Here is a 22,789-nt window from a genome sequence, read left to right on the forward strand (position 1 = left end):
TATTCAACGATTAGAGCTCCTGCAGAAGCTCGTTTAGATATTGAAACTTTCTCCGAGTCCAGAACGACAAAAGATTATTTGAATTGGTCACCCGAGTTATTATGGATTCTGTGCAGGGAAAATGCGCTTTCATCGGTCGCGAGTGACCACGTTTTTAACTTGTTTTTTCTCTCCTCCCACCTACCTTAACAAATTGAAGCACCGTTGCACGATTAACTGCACATTGTGTTTGAACGACGACAAAAAATATCTGCTTATCTACATTTAATTGGCGTTTAGGCAACGATAGCGGAATTTCTTATCGCAACGACCAGAGATAACAACTTTTACAAAACAATAAATTTTTAACAGGCAATTTCTTTATAACTAAATAAACAAAATCAAGCGATTATTTAAACAAAATTAACAACATTAAATAATTCTTAAACGCAATCACATTGGTGTCAAATTCAAATACCATGATCGAAATTGTGCCCAATCTCAAATTAACGCCCACATATACGATTAAAAATATATCAAATTAAACGCATATATAGAGTGATCCATAGTTAAAGAAATGTGTCCATAAAAATGGGAAAGGAGCCGTTTCTTCAATAACAGTGTTTAGTTATATAATAGCATTTCATCTAATGCTAGACGGAAATTAAATTAATTATTTTAATTAGAAAAAAATTCAGGTCCGACGTCGAAAGTTGAGAAAACTAAAAAGTTCAACCCTTTTTAATATGCAAAGCCCATTACAGGGGATACGTTCATAGCAAGTAGCCTTGAAAGTTTGTTGCTTCGGTAGCATAAAATTGAAAATTAATACATTATCATTAACAAACGTCTGTAATTTTTAGACTTAGGTACTCGTATATTGCTCTAGTTAAAAGTATCACGCGTCCAATCGTAAATTTGTTGCGTTCAAAAGTTACAGTTTTTATGATTTTTTAGACCCCCAAACCTAACTTGAACCCCTTCCTTTACTTTTCCTCTTCGTATATAAATAGCCTCTTTGGGAAACCGACCACTTTCGATCGGAGACCTGAAAAGTTTTTGAAGCTTATCCAATATTTGCTTAAAGTGTTTGGGTTTACTGCATACAAGACTAAGTATACGTATAAATTCCGTAGTATCCTTCTGAATGCTCGAGAATCCCACCTAAACCAACAAAGTGCACACACGCGATTACCAAACGAGATTTTCGAGTTTGTCAGTTACATTTTGCCGGATTAAACGAACTTATCGGTGGCTAATTTTATTGCGACAGTAACCAAAAGGGTACATACGAGTATAACCGTAAGCGAATGGAAATGGTATTAACTTAGATCGTCTGTGTGTAATTTAACCCCACAACGTTCGGCGTGCAAAATTGATGAAATTAGTTCTCTCTGTTTAGTTTGGAATTTGTTACTTACTAAACCGAATTTCTGCTACGTTTTTGCATAATTAGTTCAATGCGCTATTTCAATTTGATTCGTTTTAGGGGTTCAATATAAGGGGATTCTTCACGTTTAATCATACCACTTCAGTTAATTTGGCTTTATCTACCTGCCAACCCATTATGGAAACTTCTTAGTTGATTAATAATAAATTCAATGTGCAAAAGGTATGAGTAGAACACACAATTAGTACTTCTCTGCCGATGAAGAGCACACAAAAGCACAATCTCAAGCAGGATTCGGCTTACCGTTGAGGGAGAAATTTTATTATGGTATCCGATTTTGTTATTGGCTCCGCTGATTCGTCAAAACAAATAGTCTTAGGTGCGTGACTGCGTCGACAAACGACTTTTAAACTCAAAACAAAGGATATTAGAACTACCACTTTTATTTGCTACAATACGCGATTCGAGTATATAACTAAATAATGCCGTAAATGGTTTCGCTTTATAAGCTTTACTTCAGTTAAAAGCTTTGAACCACTCTAAAAGCTGAACTGAAAGCATCGAAGATAATCATTGATTCCAACCTGTCATAGGAATTTACAATTTGCCAAAGTTAGAAAGGGTTGAATACATTCTGCTATACCCTTTATGAATAATGCACAAACATTTTCCTCAAACATTATTTAAATTTAAAGTAAATAAAAACATTACAGGTTTCACTCCAATGCAGCAGCAAACTTCGCGTTTCCTCATCGATTTCTTCGTCACAATTCTACAATCCTATCTAATGTCTTTTAAGGCATATCTTGATTTCACATTCAAAAGGATGTTACGATACGCTTCTAAGCTTTTAGGTAAATAATGTTCATCTTATTGTTAATTTCGACTACCTCAAGGGCTAAAATATACCCAACGTTGGGATAAATTTATCTCGATACGAAGCTAATTTGCACAATAATGAACAAGTAAACAATTAAGATACAATACTGCCCTCGATACACTAAAGTTGGCCTTCTGAAGGAATCTGGTCCAATGGGGTCATCCCGCCTTCATTTTTTATTTCTGATCCACAAAGTACATTAAAAATAAAAAGACCCGTGTGTCCTCAATTTTTATTTGCGAGTAAAATAAACCCAAAATAAATTATTGAAAAGCTGTGTTTTTAGTCCGAATTTGAAACGCTTCAGACTAAATACGTCACAAACCTACAACCAATCACGTAGAAGTGAGCTGGCAACCTTACGCGAGGGTCTGACGTTTGTCACATTTGACGTTTTGAGAGGGATGTTTAACTGCATCTAGCCATAGCCGTCTATAATTACAAGCCATGCTGAGAAGTTTGGCAACGTTGTCCGAAAAGTCAATCGGTGGGCCGATATAATTTTAATGGCGTCTTGTTGCTCTTGAAAAATTGCATTTTTCTTCTCTCCTGTGTTTCGCCTTGCTGGTTTTTTTTTTTTTTTTTTTTTTTTTATTAGATATGCACAAAAGTACACGCATTTTTAACAACGAGGTCATATATGCAATGCAAAAACATTAAGTACTGAATGTGAAAATTAAATACATTTAAAAGTAATTGTCTGTTTTATAAAATCTAATATTTTGTCAACTTCACTTTCACTATCGCCCAGCGCTAACTCTATTCTTTCCGGGATTCTTAGATTATTTCTAACTTGTTCGTATTCTCGGCACTCTATCACAATGTGATTAACAGTCTTTGGAACATTACAAAATTCACAAATGGGTTGATTCGTTTTGTTCAGTAGGTAATCATGAGTTATTTTAGTATGGCCTATTCGTAGTCTTGTAATTACGATTTCTTCCTGTCTGTTCGCTCTAGATGATGATTTCCAGTGTTTTGTTGAAGGTTTTATACATCTTAATTTGTTGTTTGTTATACTGCTCCATTCAGTGTTCCAAGTTTCCAATATTTCCTTTTTAAAGTTGTTGGCTACATCTTCTGATGTTATTCTATTTAGGGTTGTGGATGTTCCTGTAGCGCTTTTCGCTGCACTGTCCGCGATTTCATTGCCTTCAATTCCAACGTGTGCCGGTATCCACAAGAAGACAACAGTCTTTTTTTGGGCTATTAGTTCTTGTAGGCTTGATAGTATTGCTTGTGTTATCGGGTGGTATGAATATCTATTTTGAATGCTTTGTAGAGAGCTTTTAGAATCCGTGGAGATAAGGTAATGGTTTCCAGGATAGTGTATTAGAGATTTTAGGCATTGATCGATAGCCATTAGTTCAGCGTTCATTATACTTGACTTATTACTTAGCAGGTAGGTTGTCGTTTGATTATCAATTACATGAGCACAACTTGTTTTTCCGGCTGTTTTAGATCCATCTGTGTAGCATTTAATAAAGTTGCGGTAATCTTTGTTTATTTTTTCTTTGAAGTTTTGTTTGTGTTCAGTTGTGGTTGTCTCTGCCTTGGCTGATTTTGAAAGGCTGAAGTCAATTACTGGTTTTGATATGAGCCATGGGGGTATGTTTATAGGTGTATGAGGTAATGATCTAATGAGTGTAGTGGGGATTTGGCAGGTTCTCATAATCTGGGATAAGCGGGTGGAAACCGATGTTATTGTTTTGATATTGATGTTTGAGGAATACATTAAGGCATCGTTTATGATAGAATTTGTAGGGTTTGAGGGATTTGCAGCTATTTTACTTATATAGTTAGTAAGGAGTATTTTTCTTCTTACTGATAAAGGTGGCTCCCCTGAATCGATGTAAATACTTATGATAGGGCTAGTTCTAAAAGCTCCGATGGCAATGCGTAAACATGTGTTGTGTATTACATCAAGTTTTTTTAAGTGCACATTTTTTTTCGCTGGATACAAAATAGAGCCATAATCCAGCTTTGATCGTACTAGAGTTCTATATAAATTCAAAAGTGTAGCTCTGTCTGATCCCCAATTTTTGTTTGCAACTGTTTTAATTAGATTTATAGAGTTGTTGCATTTGTTTTTTATTTTGTTGATATGTGGAACCCAATTTAGCTTCTGATCAAAGGTTATCCCAAGAAAGTTAACCGATGTTTCGAATTTTAATTGAACGTTGTTAATATGGAGTTTTGGAGTATATTGTGGGTTTCTTCGTTTGTGAAAATCTACGCATATTGTTTTCTTTGGTGATAGAGTAAATCCATTTTCAGTTACCCATTTATGGATGCCATCAACGCATGCTTGGAGGTCTCGTTCAGCTAATATTGTGTTGTGAGTTCTTACGAAAATAGCCAAGTCGTCCACATAGAGAGAAGTCTGTATTGGGGGTTTAATTGAGTTTGAAATTCCGTTTATAGCCATTGAAAATAAAGTTGCACTTAGAGTAGAACCTTGGGGAATTCCATCTTCTAACTGGTGTTCATCGGAGAGTTTTGTTCCTATTCTAACCATCATTTTCCTGTTTGATAAATAGTTTTTTATGAAAGTTGGTAAGTTTCCTTTAATATCGTTATTGTGGAAGTATTTTAGTATGTTTCTTTTCCGAGTGGTGTCGAACGCTTTTTGGAGGTCGAAAAAAACCGCAATGACATGTTCTTAATACAGAAGAAAGATACTTAAGCAGCTTACAATTGTACATATATTTTATTTAATTACAAAAGTGGATAATAACATTTTTATTTGACGTTAAAATTCGGAACGCTGTAAATTGGTAACTGCATCATAATGTGTTTTCCATCGAGATCTCCGAAATTGGTGAACTTCTGTCGAAAGAGGTCGAGGTGAAGCACACGCTTGGGCACTTAATTTCGGCAAAAGGACAGTAAATCGCTGTGCATCAGCGAGGTTTTATCAACGACCAGGTGTGATTCGGAATGGCAGATTTTAAGCCAATCGCTACTCCAGTGGGTCTAGGTACAAAGCTTTTAAAGAAGGGAGCCCCGTAGACTTCAAATTCCCGTACCGTGTAGTCCTGGGAATAAGTCGGAAGGTTTCTTCAGAAAATCGACTTGACATGTCCGTGCTAGAATATCTGAAATACCAACTAATAAAATAATTATTGTATTCTTTCACGATAAACACTTACCGTACTTACGTACCACGTAGTGTGTAGGTCATATTTGAGCTTGTACAGGTACTTTGAACAAATACAAGTGCTTGAAAAGCGTCCACTAAGGAGTAGTCTGCTTTAGAGGTTATGACAAGAAATCGATATATTTCGTTTAGCAACTTACCTGAATAATAATTTCTGTTCATTCCGTACGGAGTAACACAAATTGTCGCAATCTGGCTCTGTTAAAACAGGTAAAAAGGAATATTACACCCAAAACACACATAAAATACACCTGAAATCTGTCAATTTGAATTAGGAAATCGGCCTACCATGCAGTGTTGCCATAATTCTCAGCACGGCTTGTAATTATAGACGGCTGTGATCTAGCACGAAAGTGACAAGTGCCTGTGACAGATGACGCAAGTTATAAATGCCATTCTCCTGCAATATTGCCAAGTCGTTATGTCATCTGAATGGTTCTAGGAGCTGATTGGTCGGGCTTATTACGTCACAGACCCGCCACAATCATATCGTTTTGAATAAACCTTTAAAACCGCACATGTTCATTATTTTTTTGCTAATCAGCCTCTATTTTTAAATAAACTTTTACTGTCCAAAAAAATGTTTTATGGTTTCAGGTACACGCTTATTAAATTAGAACTGCGGAATTCAACTATACTGTAAACCCCCATTAACATACAATTTTGTTTTATTACGAGTATTTTATTTATTATTTATTAGAGTATTTATTTCGCTCAATTCAATCTGCAAAGCGCTATTCCACGCTGTGACGGATTAGTGGTGCCGTGAATTTTTCATCTGCTATAGACGACGAAAATCTGGTGTGATCAGATAAAAAGCAGTGGTGATGGACCAGAGAAATGTGGGCGTGGTACATTAATCGACAGTTTTACCCAAACCAAGACGACGACCTTGGCCCAAAGTTCAAGATGGCGGAAGGTACCTACCCCTGTTCAACTGATAATATATTCTCTATCTCTATCTCTATCGTTGAGAAAGCTTTGATTACAATAAATTATAATAAATATAAATGTCAAATGTGTATCAGAAAGTATAGGTTAGTGTCATTTGTCAGTTGCACCTTAGTGGGATTGTGAAATTTGAGGAGAGCTTCAGAAACGTTTAGAGGGTACAATTAGTTTTAGGAAATTTCATGAGAACTTAAAAATCTAAGATGAAGTTGCAGGGAATTGGAAGGAAACTCTAGGCAAGATTGAAATACACTAAGATCTTATTAAGTGCAAATTTATCGTAGGAGCACTTCACCGTAATTTATTTTGATTTAGTACTCAATAATTGAATATTGAATACGTAATTATTATTGCATATAGATTTTGTATTTCACAAAATTTGCATGTAGTCCTGAAACTTGAAATAAACGCATCTCTCAATTATGCGACTGGCTAATATTAATTATTTATTTGTAACTGTAATTAAGTCTGCCCAAATATACGAGCAGCTTGTGCGAGTCTTTGGTAGTACGATCAGAGTTTAGCGTTAAATTTTACTACTGTAAACCACATACCACTTTTACTGCAGCTTTCAGTGAGACCAAAACCATTTCAACCCACGTTTCCGTGCGCGCGTAGTAGACCAAAAGTTAATGTCTCAGTCGACGAAAAAAAAGTGGGTATATCGGACCACATCCGACTCCACACTTACCGGATCCAAAAGGTGGAGGTCGGTGATGTCATTACCGATGGTCAGCGCTTACGGATAGATGAAGAGGTTGTGCTATTAGTGTAAGGCACCCAGACTGTAAGAACACTCGAAACAATTGCCTAGTGCCTACGTTCGTTTAATCAAAGAAAAACTGAAGGTTTGATATCACGATAATTTAGAAACGCATACAGGGTTTTATATTTAAAATGTGACCAACAAAACTAGAGCGACGAATGGGAGCAAAACAAATAGTTCTTTCAACAAACTGAGGATAGCGAATGTTTCGTTGGGAAACGCCCATTAAGAATTCTCTAAAATTTTGTTTTTGTTTCTCTTGTTTATTTAGATACGGTATTATGTGCAAGTGGCTACTTCTTATCAGTCGGTATGCACTGTATGTTTTGCATGGGTGTAAAATCATCTCATTCCTCCCGTGTCACGCGCCACGCATCGAGTAATGCCGCGCGAGCTGAAGGAGAGCTCTGCGTTAAAGGTTAAGAATGTTCAGACATGAGTCGAAAACTGGCTTCTCGTTGTTTCGATGTCGGAATGAAATTGGCTCCCCAAGTGGGCTTTGCACAGACCGGTCACAGAATAGACGGGCGGTTTTCTGATGAGGAAATTCTTAAGTATCTCGTTTCCAAAAATGATGCTGGAATTTTCGTCCGGGTGCTGTTATCGCCGCGAACCAGTAAACAACTGGCGCACATTCGGTGTCTGAAGCTGCCCGTGGAATCACTTAGTTTCTCACCCGAATTCACTTATATTTATATCCCTTCTGTTAGTATCTACTGTAATAAAGTTTCGCTTATCTCACTATAACGAAACGTTTATGAGGTCTGCGCACCTCGTTTACCTTTTGTCAATACGACTTTGGTACTGAATAGACGTATTTAAACGAACTCTCCTTGCGTTATTTAGTGACAATGACTCACATTTCAATTATTTCATTCCGAATGTACGTACGTAAAGCTGTATTTATGTTCTTATTTATTTACATGTGAAATGAAATTGCATTTCTAATCGCGATTATTACTTTATATTGCTAATTCCATTTTCGCGTCCTCACTGTTAAATAATATACCAAGTGGGGAGTTATAATTGATACATATTATATTTCCTTGCAATGCAAAAACATACAGTGAGCGACCAGAATATGGAAGGCATTCATTTAAAAAACAGGTGTTGGGTTTAAAAAATGCTCGCACACGTCTATCATAATTTTTCCATGCGCATTTTTTGCCTTAAGATGTACAGGGCGCGTCAAAAAGTAGATTTTGATAAGAATGTTGTTTTTTTTTAATGGAACAGTATTTTTTAAAATACATTTTCGAATTCTGTGTCAAATTCTACCCATAATGAAATAGTTCAAAAATGTATTAAAAAAATATTGTTCCATTTAGAAAAATCAACTTTGGTATCAAAATCTACTCTTTGACGAACCCTGTATGTTTTCTCTTTAGTGCAACAAATGCACAAGAAGAAAGTTTACAGATTTCGCAATCCATGCAACCATCAGAAACATTGTAAATGATAACCGTATAACGCCAATGTAAAACACAAATAAACCTTATTCATCCGGGATCACTTTCTGCACACTTTCTGAATAATAATCCTCATCATAACATGTTCGTAATCCTATTAAAGGTTATGTGCGAGAATTTTAGATTGGAATTAATAAAACAATTGCGCCCTATTAAGTAATACTTGACACCACACCACTGTCTTCTTTTCTGCTTGACGAAACTGGTAACTTCATACCTATACAAAAACCATAGGCATTTCCAATGGTAAAATTATGATGCATTTTTAAATGAACTTGTTCCATATTTTAGCCGCTCACTGTATATTCGCTTACGCTCTCGATTTCATTCATACTTAAATATAGCTTACGCATTCCTACCTATTTAAAAAGTCTTGTACAGGGAAATCTCGTTACAGCGCTCGCATTTTTTCCTATAATGCACTGCGGGAAAAAGAAGGGGCCTTTGAACGGTGGGCGTTGTTTGCTTTTTTTTTGGTAGCAACATCGTAGATAGGGGCTGGTTAAACAACGCATCGACGAAGCCTTCACGGTGTGGTACAAATAAATTCGACGAAAAATGGGGTGCTGCTTCTTAACAAACACGCTCATTATTATTGATGGTTGTTCGGCGACATTTTGTCTTGTTCGATTGTTATTCGACGAATGCGCATATTCAGTGCAGGCTAATTCTAACTTTGTCGACTCATGCGCCGCACATAAGAAGTGGGAATGTATACAGGGACAGGCGAAATAGTTATAAACAGGGTATGCTAGGATAATTTCTTTGAAGGAACTTTCAAAGGAATAACTAAAGGATAATAATTCTAGTTTGGGAAAACAATCAAATTTGTAACGTTAGAAAAAGAACTAACCATTTGGTCGAGGCCCAGGACGTGATCCATGTACCTTCTGTTCTGTGGTTGCATTTACGCTTTGAATATCATATTTGGTGTGTGTGATAAAAAGACTCAAAGCCCCTGCCCTCGCCCTTTTTTGTCATTTCGTTGGTCGTCAGCTAGTGCCTACGAAATGGATATATTTTTATAGGGAATGTCATGTTCTGTGTTATTTTAATTTACCTATGATTTTTGTACGGTTCATATACGAACCAGATTACTATACAAAGAAAGTCTCTACCCATTTTAACCTTCTTGCAAGAAGTTGAGACCTTTTGGAACATCATTTTTCTCTGGGGTTCTCACCTACACGTTCTGGTGTCAAAAGTTCTCTATTCAACAGGGATTCGAATCCCAAACGAGACTCTCGTCCATAAGGTGTTTGTAGCATAAAATTTCTTTCAACTAAGATAAAATGTATCCACAATTTTCTGAGTCATCACAGCTAATTTTATATGGGAAACTATGAATAAAAGCGGCGATATAAAGTGCTTTTCTCAATTCATATTCAAAAGCGGTTTTATTTATAATCAGAAGTTGAATTTTAAAGCCATATACGATAGACTGAAATCGCAAAAGTCAACTACAAATTTTTAGTATTGGGATTTATACGCTGAAATAATACGTTAGATATGCGCAAATATAAATAAATAACTATATTTCGCCTTTGAAGCTGATACCTGTCCTAAAAAGGGCGGCTACGAGTTGGAAACGTCGTAGTTTCTGTGCATTTCAAAGTAGGTTATTTTCCCGAAGTAATCCTCATAAAACTCCTACAAGTGCTCAATATTTTTTTACGTTACCGTTACTTGATTAAATTTTAAATTCATATGCCGGTAGGTGTATATAAAGGAATGGAAGCACTACAGCAATGAAATGCTTCAGTTCGTGTAATATTTATCTTTTTATTTTTAATTTAGTGAACTAATACTATGCAGTTATTAACAGAACAGAAAAGATTAGCACTACGAAAATTAACTTTTTGATGGGCTTCTCAACTGCAATGTGACGCTATTTAGTAGGGGTATAACTGGGTTGCAACGAACATGACAAATCCCTAGGGAAAAAAGAGTCCATCTCATTCTGAGAGATGATGTCGGTTTGTTACGGAAAATATATGACAAACTGTCCTAAATAGGAACCAAAGAATGTACGCAACAAAAAATTGTTGGAATTCACAAGATACCCTGAAATATTAAAAGTTGTTTGAAGTGCTCTTCGAAATACCCAAAATACGGGGATATTTCTCAATTCCATTTACCTCCATTGCACGGGAATAGCTCTTGAAATATCGTTCCTTTTTATTATTTATTACATTACTCCACATTTGAAAAATAAGTATTGTTTACCTATATAAAAAAAATTCGTAATTCAGTTGTGATGATGATATTCGAAAACGTTCAATTGCGTCTAATTTTTTTAAATTAAAGATATCCAAAAAGAACAAAAATCTCTTCGATTGTACAGTTCCCATGTCGTTTTCTCGATTATACCGTCGTTTCCATGAGAATAAATGTATTTTGCGGGCAACGATTTACACATTATAATTTCCTGGAAAGTTTGAACAACTTACGACCAACCCAATAGAAGCCAAAATCGACAATAATAAGGAAGAGAATTTAAAGTAAAAGAATAAAAAATGGGCTCCCGATACTTGATTAAGTATTGTTGTGTGCAATACGCAAAGCGGGCGTTTTGTTTGTTTTCGGCACATACGATAGGACACCCTGTGTGTGAATTTTGATCATTTTGGACGTTAAATGCTGGTTTAATTTGAGGTTGAACACATTACTCAATCATATTGGTGGAATTCAAGGTCATTGTTTTGTATATTTTGTTTTGCAAATTGTAAATTTAAATTTCCTGTTAAAAAGCTAATTCAGTTAGGAATTAATTAATTAATTGGGTGGCATTTGTTAAAGTTTATCTCATGTTTTTCTCGGGCCGTAGATAAAAAGGAAGTTTCGAAGCAAATCACCTAGGGCTTTGTGCTTGTACCTAAGAACAATAATTATAATTACTTCTTTTAAAGGTTTTGTTAGTACCTGTACTTAATTAAGGCATTGCACGTATCTTGATTTGACGCCCAACGTGGGGCATATAGCACTATAATTTAGAAATTAAGTGCGAATATATTCCCCAAATTGAAGTCATTTTTTGACATACTTAATTGCCACACGTTCATTTTATTTTAAAAAAACCAACACATCATCCTTTAAAAGAAGAAACAAAAAATTGATAGTAAAATTACGTTTATTGGTAACGGTTCTCAATCTTCTTGGATCTTTGTAGACTTTTACAAAGATCGTTCCTATATAAATGTACAAATGGTACAACGTAAAGCACAGTCAATGGAAATACGAGTAGTAACAGAATTTCATTTATTGTTGACACATCAACTAAATGAACACACCGGATATGCTTTACACGCAATTTTGAAAGCAAAAATGTTGGAAAGTTCAGTTGTACGGACGAAAATTACATTTAATAGCATTTTTCAATACCAACAACAATCCAACTTAAATTACTACGAAACTGAGTTTTCGTTTCCAATTTATTTTGATGCCGTTTCCTACAATTGAATTTTTCAAAAAGCAACTTAATGTACGAATGAACAATGCGGACATTTGCATTCGAAATTCGCGGTCGCAGTTCTACGGCACCAAAAAAATCTCGATTTTCTCGCTATTGCTATCGAAAGTAACCGTTGGAGATTTCAAATCACTAAATTGTGCACAATGTAAGCGAAATAAAGAACCTCGTAGGTTTCGGTTTGCGCCTTTATTGCGAATTTTATACTCCAGTTACAGCCTTAGAGCTCTCTGAGGATGTGTTCCGGAATCCATAACAGCGAATAGAAAACTTCACTTAAACGTTTATGTACAGAGTAGTGCTGAATACTTCTTATCCGTCAACGTTTATTTACACTTGTTAGTTGCTGAAAGCATGTTAACTTCAAATACCTACCTACGTCAGACATTTTAGCATAAAGATCGTACAGTTGGATATACAAAATGTGAATATCGAAATAATAAATGAGTTTTCCGTATTGAACATCTATATGAGTCACAATTCTGAAATATCGAGCTTGAACGTCCGTTCTCGTTTATAACATATCGATATGAATCGTCTGTCAGAGAAAAATGAACACTTACGGAACAACTTACGTACAACTGTTCCGGAAGTTTAACCTTTTTTCAAATAGTTTCTATATAGAAAACTTTACGTATATCAGTGATATGGGTACACCGATATTTTTAAATTTCCTCATAGAACTATTTCGTTTAAGTTTCCTTTCTTCTCTAACACCTATAAATCTTATCTGTCATTATGTGTTGGGTCTCTTAATTTACCTATAGGTACCTGTTAAATTGACTTTCCATTAACACTTTTGAAGTTTAAAGATTTTGACAATTACTGTGAGTAGTAACAGGTCATTATACCCGAACGATTTGATTGAAATTTGAAAAAGATGTTCCTTTAAGAGAAGATTTTGGAGACGATTGGGAGATGGGAAATGTAGAAGAGACAAAGAGCTGATATCGAAAAAAGCCAAGGTGTCTAGCATCCAATGCCCAGGTAGCTACCTTATAGGAACGACGCTTCCCGCGCTAGAAGGAACCTATTTGCCATCCAGATTCTGCGCAGAAGGCAATACTTCCACTTGAAGGACAGTTGTTCCAGCCAGAAATGACCGGAAAGGACCACTCTACCTTGGAATCAATCACTCCAGGAACAACAGCGAAAGCAGGCACGTTTGCGTATCGATTTTGCTGCCAAAATGGCATTTGCCATTGTGGAATCTCTTCCAAAAGCTGTTCAGCTTTCAAGAGCATTGAAGGGAACATTTGTTTTAAATTTTAACCAAATAGGTGTTGTAGTTTCGGCTGAACCTTGTTTACAAGAATCATGCCGCACGCACATACACACATAACAGACCTTTTTTAAACCACTTTGTTGGACCCCCAATTTTTTATTGGTGAGTTTGATAAGAGATCTGCATTATCGAGTTGCAAATATCATGACGTCAATCAGAAATTGAGCCGATGAACGGTACGGGATACGCAGCCTGCTGCAATCGATATTCTGTGGGATTTTTACAAAGTTATTAAGCGGCAGAGCAAAGCGATGCAAGTTTTATATGGGAATCGATGGTGCCCGTCTGTTCGTCCGTGGACACGATAACTGTCAAACGCTTTGACCGTTCGATTCATACATTGTATAATTGACATATACACCACATGTAATAAGGCTATTGAAAATGGGTCAAATCCAATGACCCCGTAGTGTCACACCGAGGTTCTTTGCCGCTTTTTTAGATCTACTTTACGGGTTTATTCTATCTAAACTTCCTAATTGATGATTATCCATAGTGCTCGATTCCCTCATTAAAAGCGAATAAGCACGTATTCCGTTTTCTTCCAATTAAGGACACGCACTTTAAACGTAAATATGATATTAATTTTTAGTGTAATAAGTAGACGGATTAACGTTTCTCGTGCTTTTTTCAAGTGATTCAGTAAGGAACATTGTGAAATGAACTTTCCCTTACATATAGATAATGAGGCAGAGATTTCTGTTTTGACAGAAAGACCAAAAGTAAAACAGCCATGTTCCGCACAATTCAATTGAAATGGGACTTCGGATAAAATGCAACAATTCCTACTAAAGCATTGATTAAATTGTAGTCAGCCTTGCCCCAGCGAAGGATTAGAACGCCAGGTTCCATACAAAACCGTTCGTATTGATGTCGCAATTTCTATGTCATTATACAGCACCTTATCCTATGATTTATTACCTTTAACAACAGGCTTCTGAAACATTCGACAGTAATAAGCGCTTTTCTGGCATATAATTGCACTCATCGTTTGAACAACGCCACGGTTGGGAACGCACGCATTCTAAACGTAAAGAATTGATTTATAGGCCGAAATATCACATGAATAAAATTATGCTTTCGAATCAAAACTTTACTTTTTATTTTACACGAGAGATATGCGTAGGTATTTTCAACGGAATATATGCATAAGATGAGACCCGCAATTTCCGTATAAATCCTCTTTGATCTGCGTCTAATAAAATAACATAGGTATTGTCATGTTCCTGGGAGATCGGGGACAATGCATGCGTTAGTGGTATGCGGAGCTTCCTTCTTTGTTAATTATGATAAAAATTATGGCCTTTATTATTGACGAATAAAATTTTGCTAAATCCATAAATATTGGAAATTCAAGCAGATAATTATTCAATCGCGTGGCGGCACGCTATACGTAAATTTCGATGATATAATATGTGTAATGATACGTTGCGATGTTGAATACTTATATGCGGGTAAAATCTAATATTACATTTTTATAAATTTCTAGTCAATAAATTGAGGTATTAATAAAATGAAAATGAGGTCAGAATCGATACAACCTACAATGTACATAATAGTACATGTAAGTATACAAAGGACAGCCTGGACAAGGTCAATTATGTTCCCTGAAGCGTTTTTGTTCTTAAAGTTCTAGTGGGTACACATTTCTAGAGCTATATATTTTTATAAAATCCATTAGATCCTACCGCACGAACTTTGATGGAAAAATGATATGGATACTTATTCATGTTGCCGGAGCAATCTGTTAGGGGGTGGGAGGTTGTAGAGTTTTCGCTTTGGATGATGCAACTTGCGTAGTATGCGAAAAAAAATTCATTGCAGTCGAATGGCTACCTTTTTTTTCCAATTTCATTAGACGAATTTTACGCGGACTTCTGTTCGTGTTTGTTGTATATCAGAATACAAATCCGAACGTAATTAGATTTTCGAAGGTTGCCAAAGGATTCGATTACATTTTATATCAGAAATTGTTTACGGCGAAGCTTTTTATGTTTCCATAAATCCTCTAAGTTTAGATTACATTTTCATACCTAAATAGGTAATTTATATGTGTAGGCTCAAAAATTACAATAAAACAATAATAACAATTACTTCATTTCGATTGGTGTAGATTCGGATACGGCTGTATATTTAGACTTTACTAATCCATACGGCCGTTTGCGCAATAACCGGACCAACTAGATTTATTTTACATTGTTTCCGTTTATAGGGCTTCAAAATGATTGAGTGAAAGCGTTCCTCGCCCTATGCCTATTTTTAAAAGAGACGGCACGATGATAATTACTATTCAAGATACCATACAAGCTCGGAGACTAATTCATAATTACATAAGCAATTGAGTGTTCGGTTACTGTCTAATGCCATCGCATGTAAGCCTAATTCCTATTCGAAAACGAACTAATTAAAAATGAAGTAAGCGTAATGATAGAACAAATCGTGGTCTATATTTAGAAGGAATATTAATGAAGCCGTTCTTGGGCAACTGTTTGAAAGTGCCGCAGAATATTTCTGCGATTCGCGTCATTACGAATTCAGAGATGAGATAATTTAATTTCGGACGAACGTATTTTTTTATCAGAGTAATATTTCGTATTTCAATTTTTTAATATATAATATTATGTTCTCCAATTCATGGATTTACGTAGATGAAACTGTCGGGAGCTCCCAAAATACATAATACTCATGTAGAGAGGACTGACTAAGTAATATCATTAGGGCCGATCCTTCATGTTTCAGTTAAACTTGTGGTATAGGTAACACCCTATGTGACTATGTAAATTAATTGTCAGAAAGTTGGTCCCCGAATATTTGGCAATACTTAATGTCATTTAAGTATATAATTCCGGCTTGTAAAATTTAACACGTTTCGTTACGTTGTGTTTCATTCCGTATGGAATAAGTATCAAGCAGAACACATTTAATACTTGAAGCCTACAACATAAAATTATAATATATTTAAAGGTAGGAAATCATTGTTAACTTTATACACCGTTACGTTTTCACGTCCATCGGAATGGTTCGAATTAGAAAAGCAACTACCAACGCCACGATTCAAAACTGTAAAAAACAAAGAAAGACTAAGTGATCCCTGTTCTGGTCTTGATAAGCTAAAGAAATAAAATTATTGACAGGGTAGGACATAAACAAGAATTGTTGTGATTGAATAAATGATCTCAAAATATTACACATAGGAAGCTATCTGAAAGGTCAATGTGTAAATTTAACTAAATTTTGAGCAAAAAGGGATCAACTAGTAGTCTGAAAAATTATTCAAATCAAAACAGGCTTCCACAAAAAACAACTGAGCTATTTTTGTTGTAACGGCTTTTTGAGCTCAGAAGGTCGCTTTTCTGCCTTATCTATTACAGATCTGTAACAACACAAACAAATAAACAAGAGGGATAATGAATAGCGAGGCACATAAATAGTGCAATGCAATGGCTAACGTATGACAGGGTAAATCGTATACGAAAACCACAATTAATACTCAATAAGAATCAATAATTTAATTTACGTTAACTGACCAAAAGCAAAACTTTGCTCGACAACGAATCGTCCGTACAAATCGCGAAAATAAAAGCATAAACCTGGCGTTAACTTAAAAAAAACTATTCTACGATGCACAAATAACTAAATTTGTATACATCAAATGAAATTTAATTGATTCAAAATGTAAATAAGGTTGTATGAACAAATTCTTGAAGATATAAAACGTAGTTAAACCAGGACAAATGGACCTTCGAGATGAGACAAAATTGGAGTGCCAAAGATGTAACGGCACAAGTAGGGTAAGTAAAATCAGAAATATTGAAGCAATAATCTTTAAAGAGTTTCGTTAGGGCCTGCAGTTACACAGTGTTACAACAAATTTTTCGAAGTAGGTAAATATGTAGTAATGTGTCACGTGACGTTGCCAGTATCAATCTCACTAAGATGGCGTGGCGAGTTCATGTAAAAATGCGGTGGCATCCAGGTACTGCCTCTATGTAAGTCGAAATACGTAAGAAAATAATAACCGAAGAGTAATCCCGAGGAGAAAACGATGAAAACTTAGAAGAAACTATGAGAGAATTATGAAAGCGAAATGAGAGAACACTGAGAGGATCAAGTCCTAAACTAACACACACATCAAAAATAAAGAGAAAGACTAAAAAGAAATATAAGATATCCTACACCAAGAGCCCTTTTCAGGTAGACATAAATCAAGTAACAGTAATGGCGTCTCAAGAAAAATAATAAACACAACCACGAAGACGAAGACCTCTGTATCTGCTTCTCAACTACGTATGGATGAAAGCAACGCATAAAAAACCTAGAAAAGGCGTATGAAATGAAGAGATGAACGCTTTATTATATAGAAACGGTTACGACCATGTACAGAGGCAAATTACACCACGATTTCAGTACACATTACCCACATTTAGTGCACTTATGTAACTGAGCAACGTGTTGCAGATCAACGAAGATAATAGATAATGGTCCTTTTCATTCCTCAGGTGCGTGTTTGATGTATAAAATTCTTGCAAACTTTATTTTTTTCTCCCTTTGTTTGTAATCCTTCCGCACGTTACTTCCCAGGTTAGTTCACATAAAAAGGGGTTAAGAACAGGAAACACTTCCATATATTTATAATTCTCTGACAATCTCACTAATGATTAAATTCATAATACAAATTTGGAAAAATTGTCATTCCAACTTATCATCAGAATATTTAGATTAGAAATGAGTCTCTTTCAGCGATACCTGCCACAATACGGTCTTAATTAAAAATATAAAGCAGTACCTTATCGTCGTTTAACACCCACCCAGGCGGAATCGATTTGTAATGCAGCTGACAGTTTCCAACGCCTGGCAAACTTGGTTCTTGGTTCGATGTCGAACTGCTCAACTCTTCAAAAGCTTTGATTTTTCTCCTAGGCCAAACCGCAATCAAAAAGGAAACAGCAGGGGAAACAGTGAGCTGTACTTTTAATAATACGCTGTAATTTCTGAAGCGAGCAATAGTGAATGGAAAGTTTCCAAATTATGGTGAAACTCAGTTCTGCCTTTAATTTAGTATGTGTATTCATTAATACCGTAGTATTGTTTTCATAATTTTACAACATAACGAATCTATATCGCTAAATTAAACGCTCGACTTTCACACATCGAGTGAAGACCTTAAGTTGATAATCCATATCATCCTTAAAAGAAGGCTCCTCTTAAGCGACAAACGCTGGATATCCACAGCACTCCTATTAAACTTTTTCGTAAACGGGAAAACACGCTTCCGCTTAATTCTGCATGACTCGGCAGTACGCCAAACACTAAAACAAACGCTCACGTTTCAAATTCCACCACCAAAAAAGATTCGATTAACGTCCGGTTCCCTTATTTAAAATCTTCTTTCCCTTTCCATTTATTTCTTCCTATGTATCCTATTAGAATAATCTGCACCTTTGTTAAACTTAGACGACAACACGTCCTTATATTGAAACTATTTAGCGATAACGGAATTTCTTATCGCAACGATCCGGATTGAATGGAGATAACTTTAACAAAACTGCACAAATAATTCCAGAATAAAACAAATAAACAACGCGATTATTTAAACAAAATCGACAAGATTAAATAATTCCGATAAAAAAAATTGATCTCGAATTCAACTAATATGATGGAGTGTTGCGTTTAATCTAAAAATTAACGACCAAATTTCCGCTTTAAAAATAATGGAAATTAAACATACAGGGTAACATTACGGTAGGCTCTGAAACCAAATAACGCAGTTTACACAACAGTAAATGTCGTAAGCTTTCCCAAGATTTTACGATCCATGCATAAGGTTTTTAAAGGGTAATGTGAAATGTCTTGCATGATCCAATCAGAAGTTTTTCTTCAAATCTTCAATACAGAGTGACTTTGAGCATAAGCGCATTAATCCATTTTTCATACAAACCCAATTGTAAACTCCAACTTGTGGAACTGAACTGGGGCGAGCAACTTACAAAGTTTGATGAAACCTAATAACTGTACTTCAATTACTCAATAATGTAGCATAGAAGTTCCACTTTAAAATCAATTTAACGAGGATAATGTCGATAGGTACACGCTTTGGTTAAATGAACGCGTATGTACGTACTACTATGCAAATTAACCTCACATCCAACAATGCGTACATATTCACCAACCGTAAACAGTTTCTTGTACAAAATTACGCGTATTTACACACAAGCCGAGTTCTAGTGATACGTAATCACGCTTAGATATTCTAAAAGCACAGCATATTTTTACAGTGACTTATTTGGCCCGTATCAGTCCCTGTAACATTCGATTAAACAAATCTCGTTACAATGACGTGTTGAATTTTTGTGAGGGGGAAAAGGCATTCGCCTATGAAATTTCCTCGATTGATAGTGATAAATCTGACACACCGGTTAATTAAATCATTAAACGGCTAATATAAGGCCGCTATTGTTTCCCTTTCAGGAAAACGAGCGCATCGCTTATGCGAACGTTATTTACGACGAAAGGTATTATTTCCAGTCCCTTTGTTTTTATGGGAATACTGAATCAGTACACCAGGTGTTCAGTTCCGTTCCGTTGCATATAGGACGATTTTTTTTTGGGTCGTTAGGAAAAACAGGCATTTGAACGCTAAAGATTTCGTGTGTGTTCGCCGCCGTTTACTTCCATCAACTTAAACTCAACGTAGCGTAAAAATTCGGGATTCATAAAAATAGAAAAGTGGATCAAAGTCGCGACAAAGTAGGGTCGAGGTCAATAAAAATGCTTTGGGCATGGTACGTGCGAATAATGCGATAAGAAACTTTTAACGATGTTAAAGCTAAAAAATTTCTTTAGGAGCGTTTGATGAAAGATGAAAGAGAAACTGTTGCAGCAGTGTTGTGGTAGAGATTTGACTGACTAAACAGCTTTCTTGACAAATAATCAAGCAATGCAACCGATGCATTTACCTTACCTACTGGGCTATGGCTGACGCATTGAAAAGGGAATTTAATTTAAACCAGTAGTTACCAAAGAAACCACAATTGGATTTTCGAAGGTTGGCAAATGATTCGATTATATTTATATCAGATATTATTTACGGCCAATCTTTTTCGGTTTCCATAAATCGCAATGTCGCAATTACATTTACATACATAAGAAGGTAATTTATATTACAAGGAAACATAAACAATTATTTTACTTTGTTACTATTTCACTACGGCGGTATATTTAGATGTTACTAACGTATACGGTTGCGTCACGTAAACCTTGCGTAGCGACTTTTTTGCTTTTGCTTTATTGTGCAGCAAATTCAATAACACATCTCCCGATCTACTCATCGTGTTAAAGATAGATTCAAAGAATATGGCATATTTAGTTTATCTTGTAACCAGTGCAACTTTGAGGGACGATTGGCTCACAGCTATTTACGCATGAAAAAGTTAATAAAGATAAAAATCTTTCATGATCAGTCCTTTTTAAACCGTGTCAAGAGATGAAGCAGCAGTCTATTCAATCCTTTCTCTCATAGCGGAATCTCAATTTTCGGGACCATCCTTACGTTTATACCATGCATATTTCCCCAGGGTGTAATTGCAATCTTTTTGAGGGTAGGATGTAATGCAAGGGTATTGATTGTAGCCTATAGTCGTAGATTTAACCTCAAGCAGAAATAGTTAGTTAACATAGGGCACATGCACCTCTTTTGAAATATCCTTGTTGCAATTAACCTGTGACAAAGGGACATTTATGTTCTTTTGTCGAGTGATCAGAATAAGATTACACAAAACATATGATTCGAATCAAAACGCAAGTAACAAATTTTAATAACGCGCCCTGATAATTACCTCACCCTACACCCCACACAACCTTGAGTGCAAGCTGGAACTCACCAATTGTGAATAAATGAATTATTTACACAATCCCAAAGGAAAGCAAACAAACATAAATGAACTTAACCCTGCCTTTCACTTTTCAGCTTCAATCATACTTCAATACATTTCCTTCAAAGCATAAAAACCACTGAAATTTTTAAGTAATCCTCCTAAGCACATCAATATTGACGAGTACATATGAAATTTTGTTTGAAATCGTGATTATAAAGCATATTGTTGTTTGAATTTTTGGATCGAACGTAAAACTCGAGTTCTTCTGAAGCCGTCAGCCACAAGAAGGTTAGGTTTGAGCAGAACATGTCAAGTTTAATTCATATTTGCGCAGTTTCTGTGGACCCTCTAAACTGTAAGAATTTAGTTGCCCAGAAAGCTGGAGAAAAAGCTTTCAAACATTTGCGAACGTTTAATTCAGAAAGAAAACTTGAACACAATTCAGCAATATATAAAAACAGTAAACCGCATGAAAAATCAGAAATGTGCTCGTGTAATCAATAAAATATTGTATAAATCGTTACCCCTAACTTTAGGAGCGTAAAATATAGAAGTTAACGGTTAAGATCAATACATAAGTGCTCTTTTATATAAAATCGGAAATCTTAGGGTACTAATTTTGGTTGTTGTATAAAGTTATAATCGTAACTTCTTTGAAAATTTAATGCCTTGAAAGGTTTCGGTAAAAGCGGTATTCAGTTTTTTAGGTAAAGGTTTGTGAGGTAATATTACTTAACGACTTAACTTCAACGAATAGTAACTCTGATGTGTCGATTTAGGGCCGGTGTGCGCAAATCGAATATGGTGCTTCTTTGGAAGCATTAATGTAGCACTAAGAACAACATCCAACGGCAAGTACTTTTTTCAAAGGATTGCATTTTTATTACAAGTGGTGTGGAGAAAACATTAACTTCGAAATGAAGACTAAATAAATGATCGTTTATAGTTTTAAAAAGCTCAAAGGAAATACATTTATTTGATATTGCCATACTGAAAGGAGGACTCAGAACCTATTGTGTGTGCACTCAACTAAAAAAATATTTCCGTTGAAGACGCCACTTGCATAAAATAAAATTGAATCTTTACGGCACTGGCTGAAATCACAAATGAACAATGAATTAATCTTTATGGTTCCCACGGCTAGCTCAGTAATAAATTGTTTTTTATACTCATTTTTCTGAATACAAAATATTGGTCGATAAATGAAACACAAATTTGTTCATGTAAATATTTCGGATAGGTCGATTTCTTTAGAAATATGAAAGTTACAGTTGATTTTTCGTACCGCTCGTAACGTTAACTTGGCCGTGAATGTAAAGCAAATATGTCTATAAGTATTTCGAACTCCAATGTACCAGCTTCAAATTCGCGAAAATAATAGGTTTTGTTATGCACTGGAATAAAAAGTCAATATTCCGCTGTATTCATATAAAAACCTTGCCCAATTAACTATGCCTTTTCAGTGCGAGTAAATGTATGTATCAATTATCATTTAAGCTTCATGCCGAATGACATTGTGTACCGAATATTATCTATCTCCTGTGACACTTTATAGCGATTTGATTA

The sequence above is a fragment of the Photinus pyralis genome, unplaced genomic scaffold (assembly GCF_008802855.1).
Source record: "Photinus pyralis isolate 1611_PpyrPB1 unplaced genomic scaffold, Ppyr1.3 Ppyr1.4_LG7, whole genome shotgun sequence".
Taxonomy (NCBI): Eukaryota; Metazoa; Arthropoda; class Insecta; order Coleoptera; family Lampyridae; genus Photinus; species Photinus pyralis.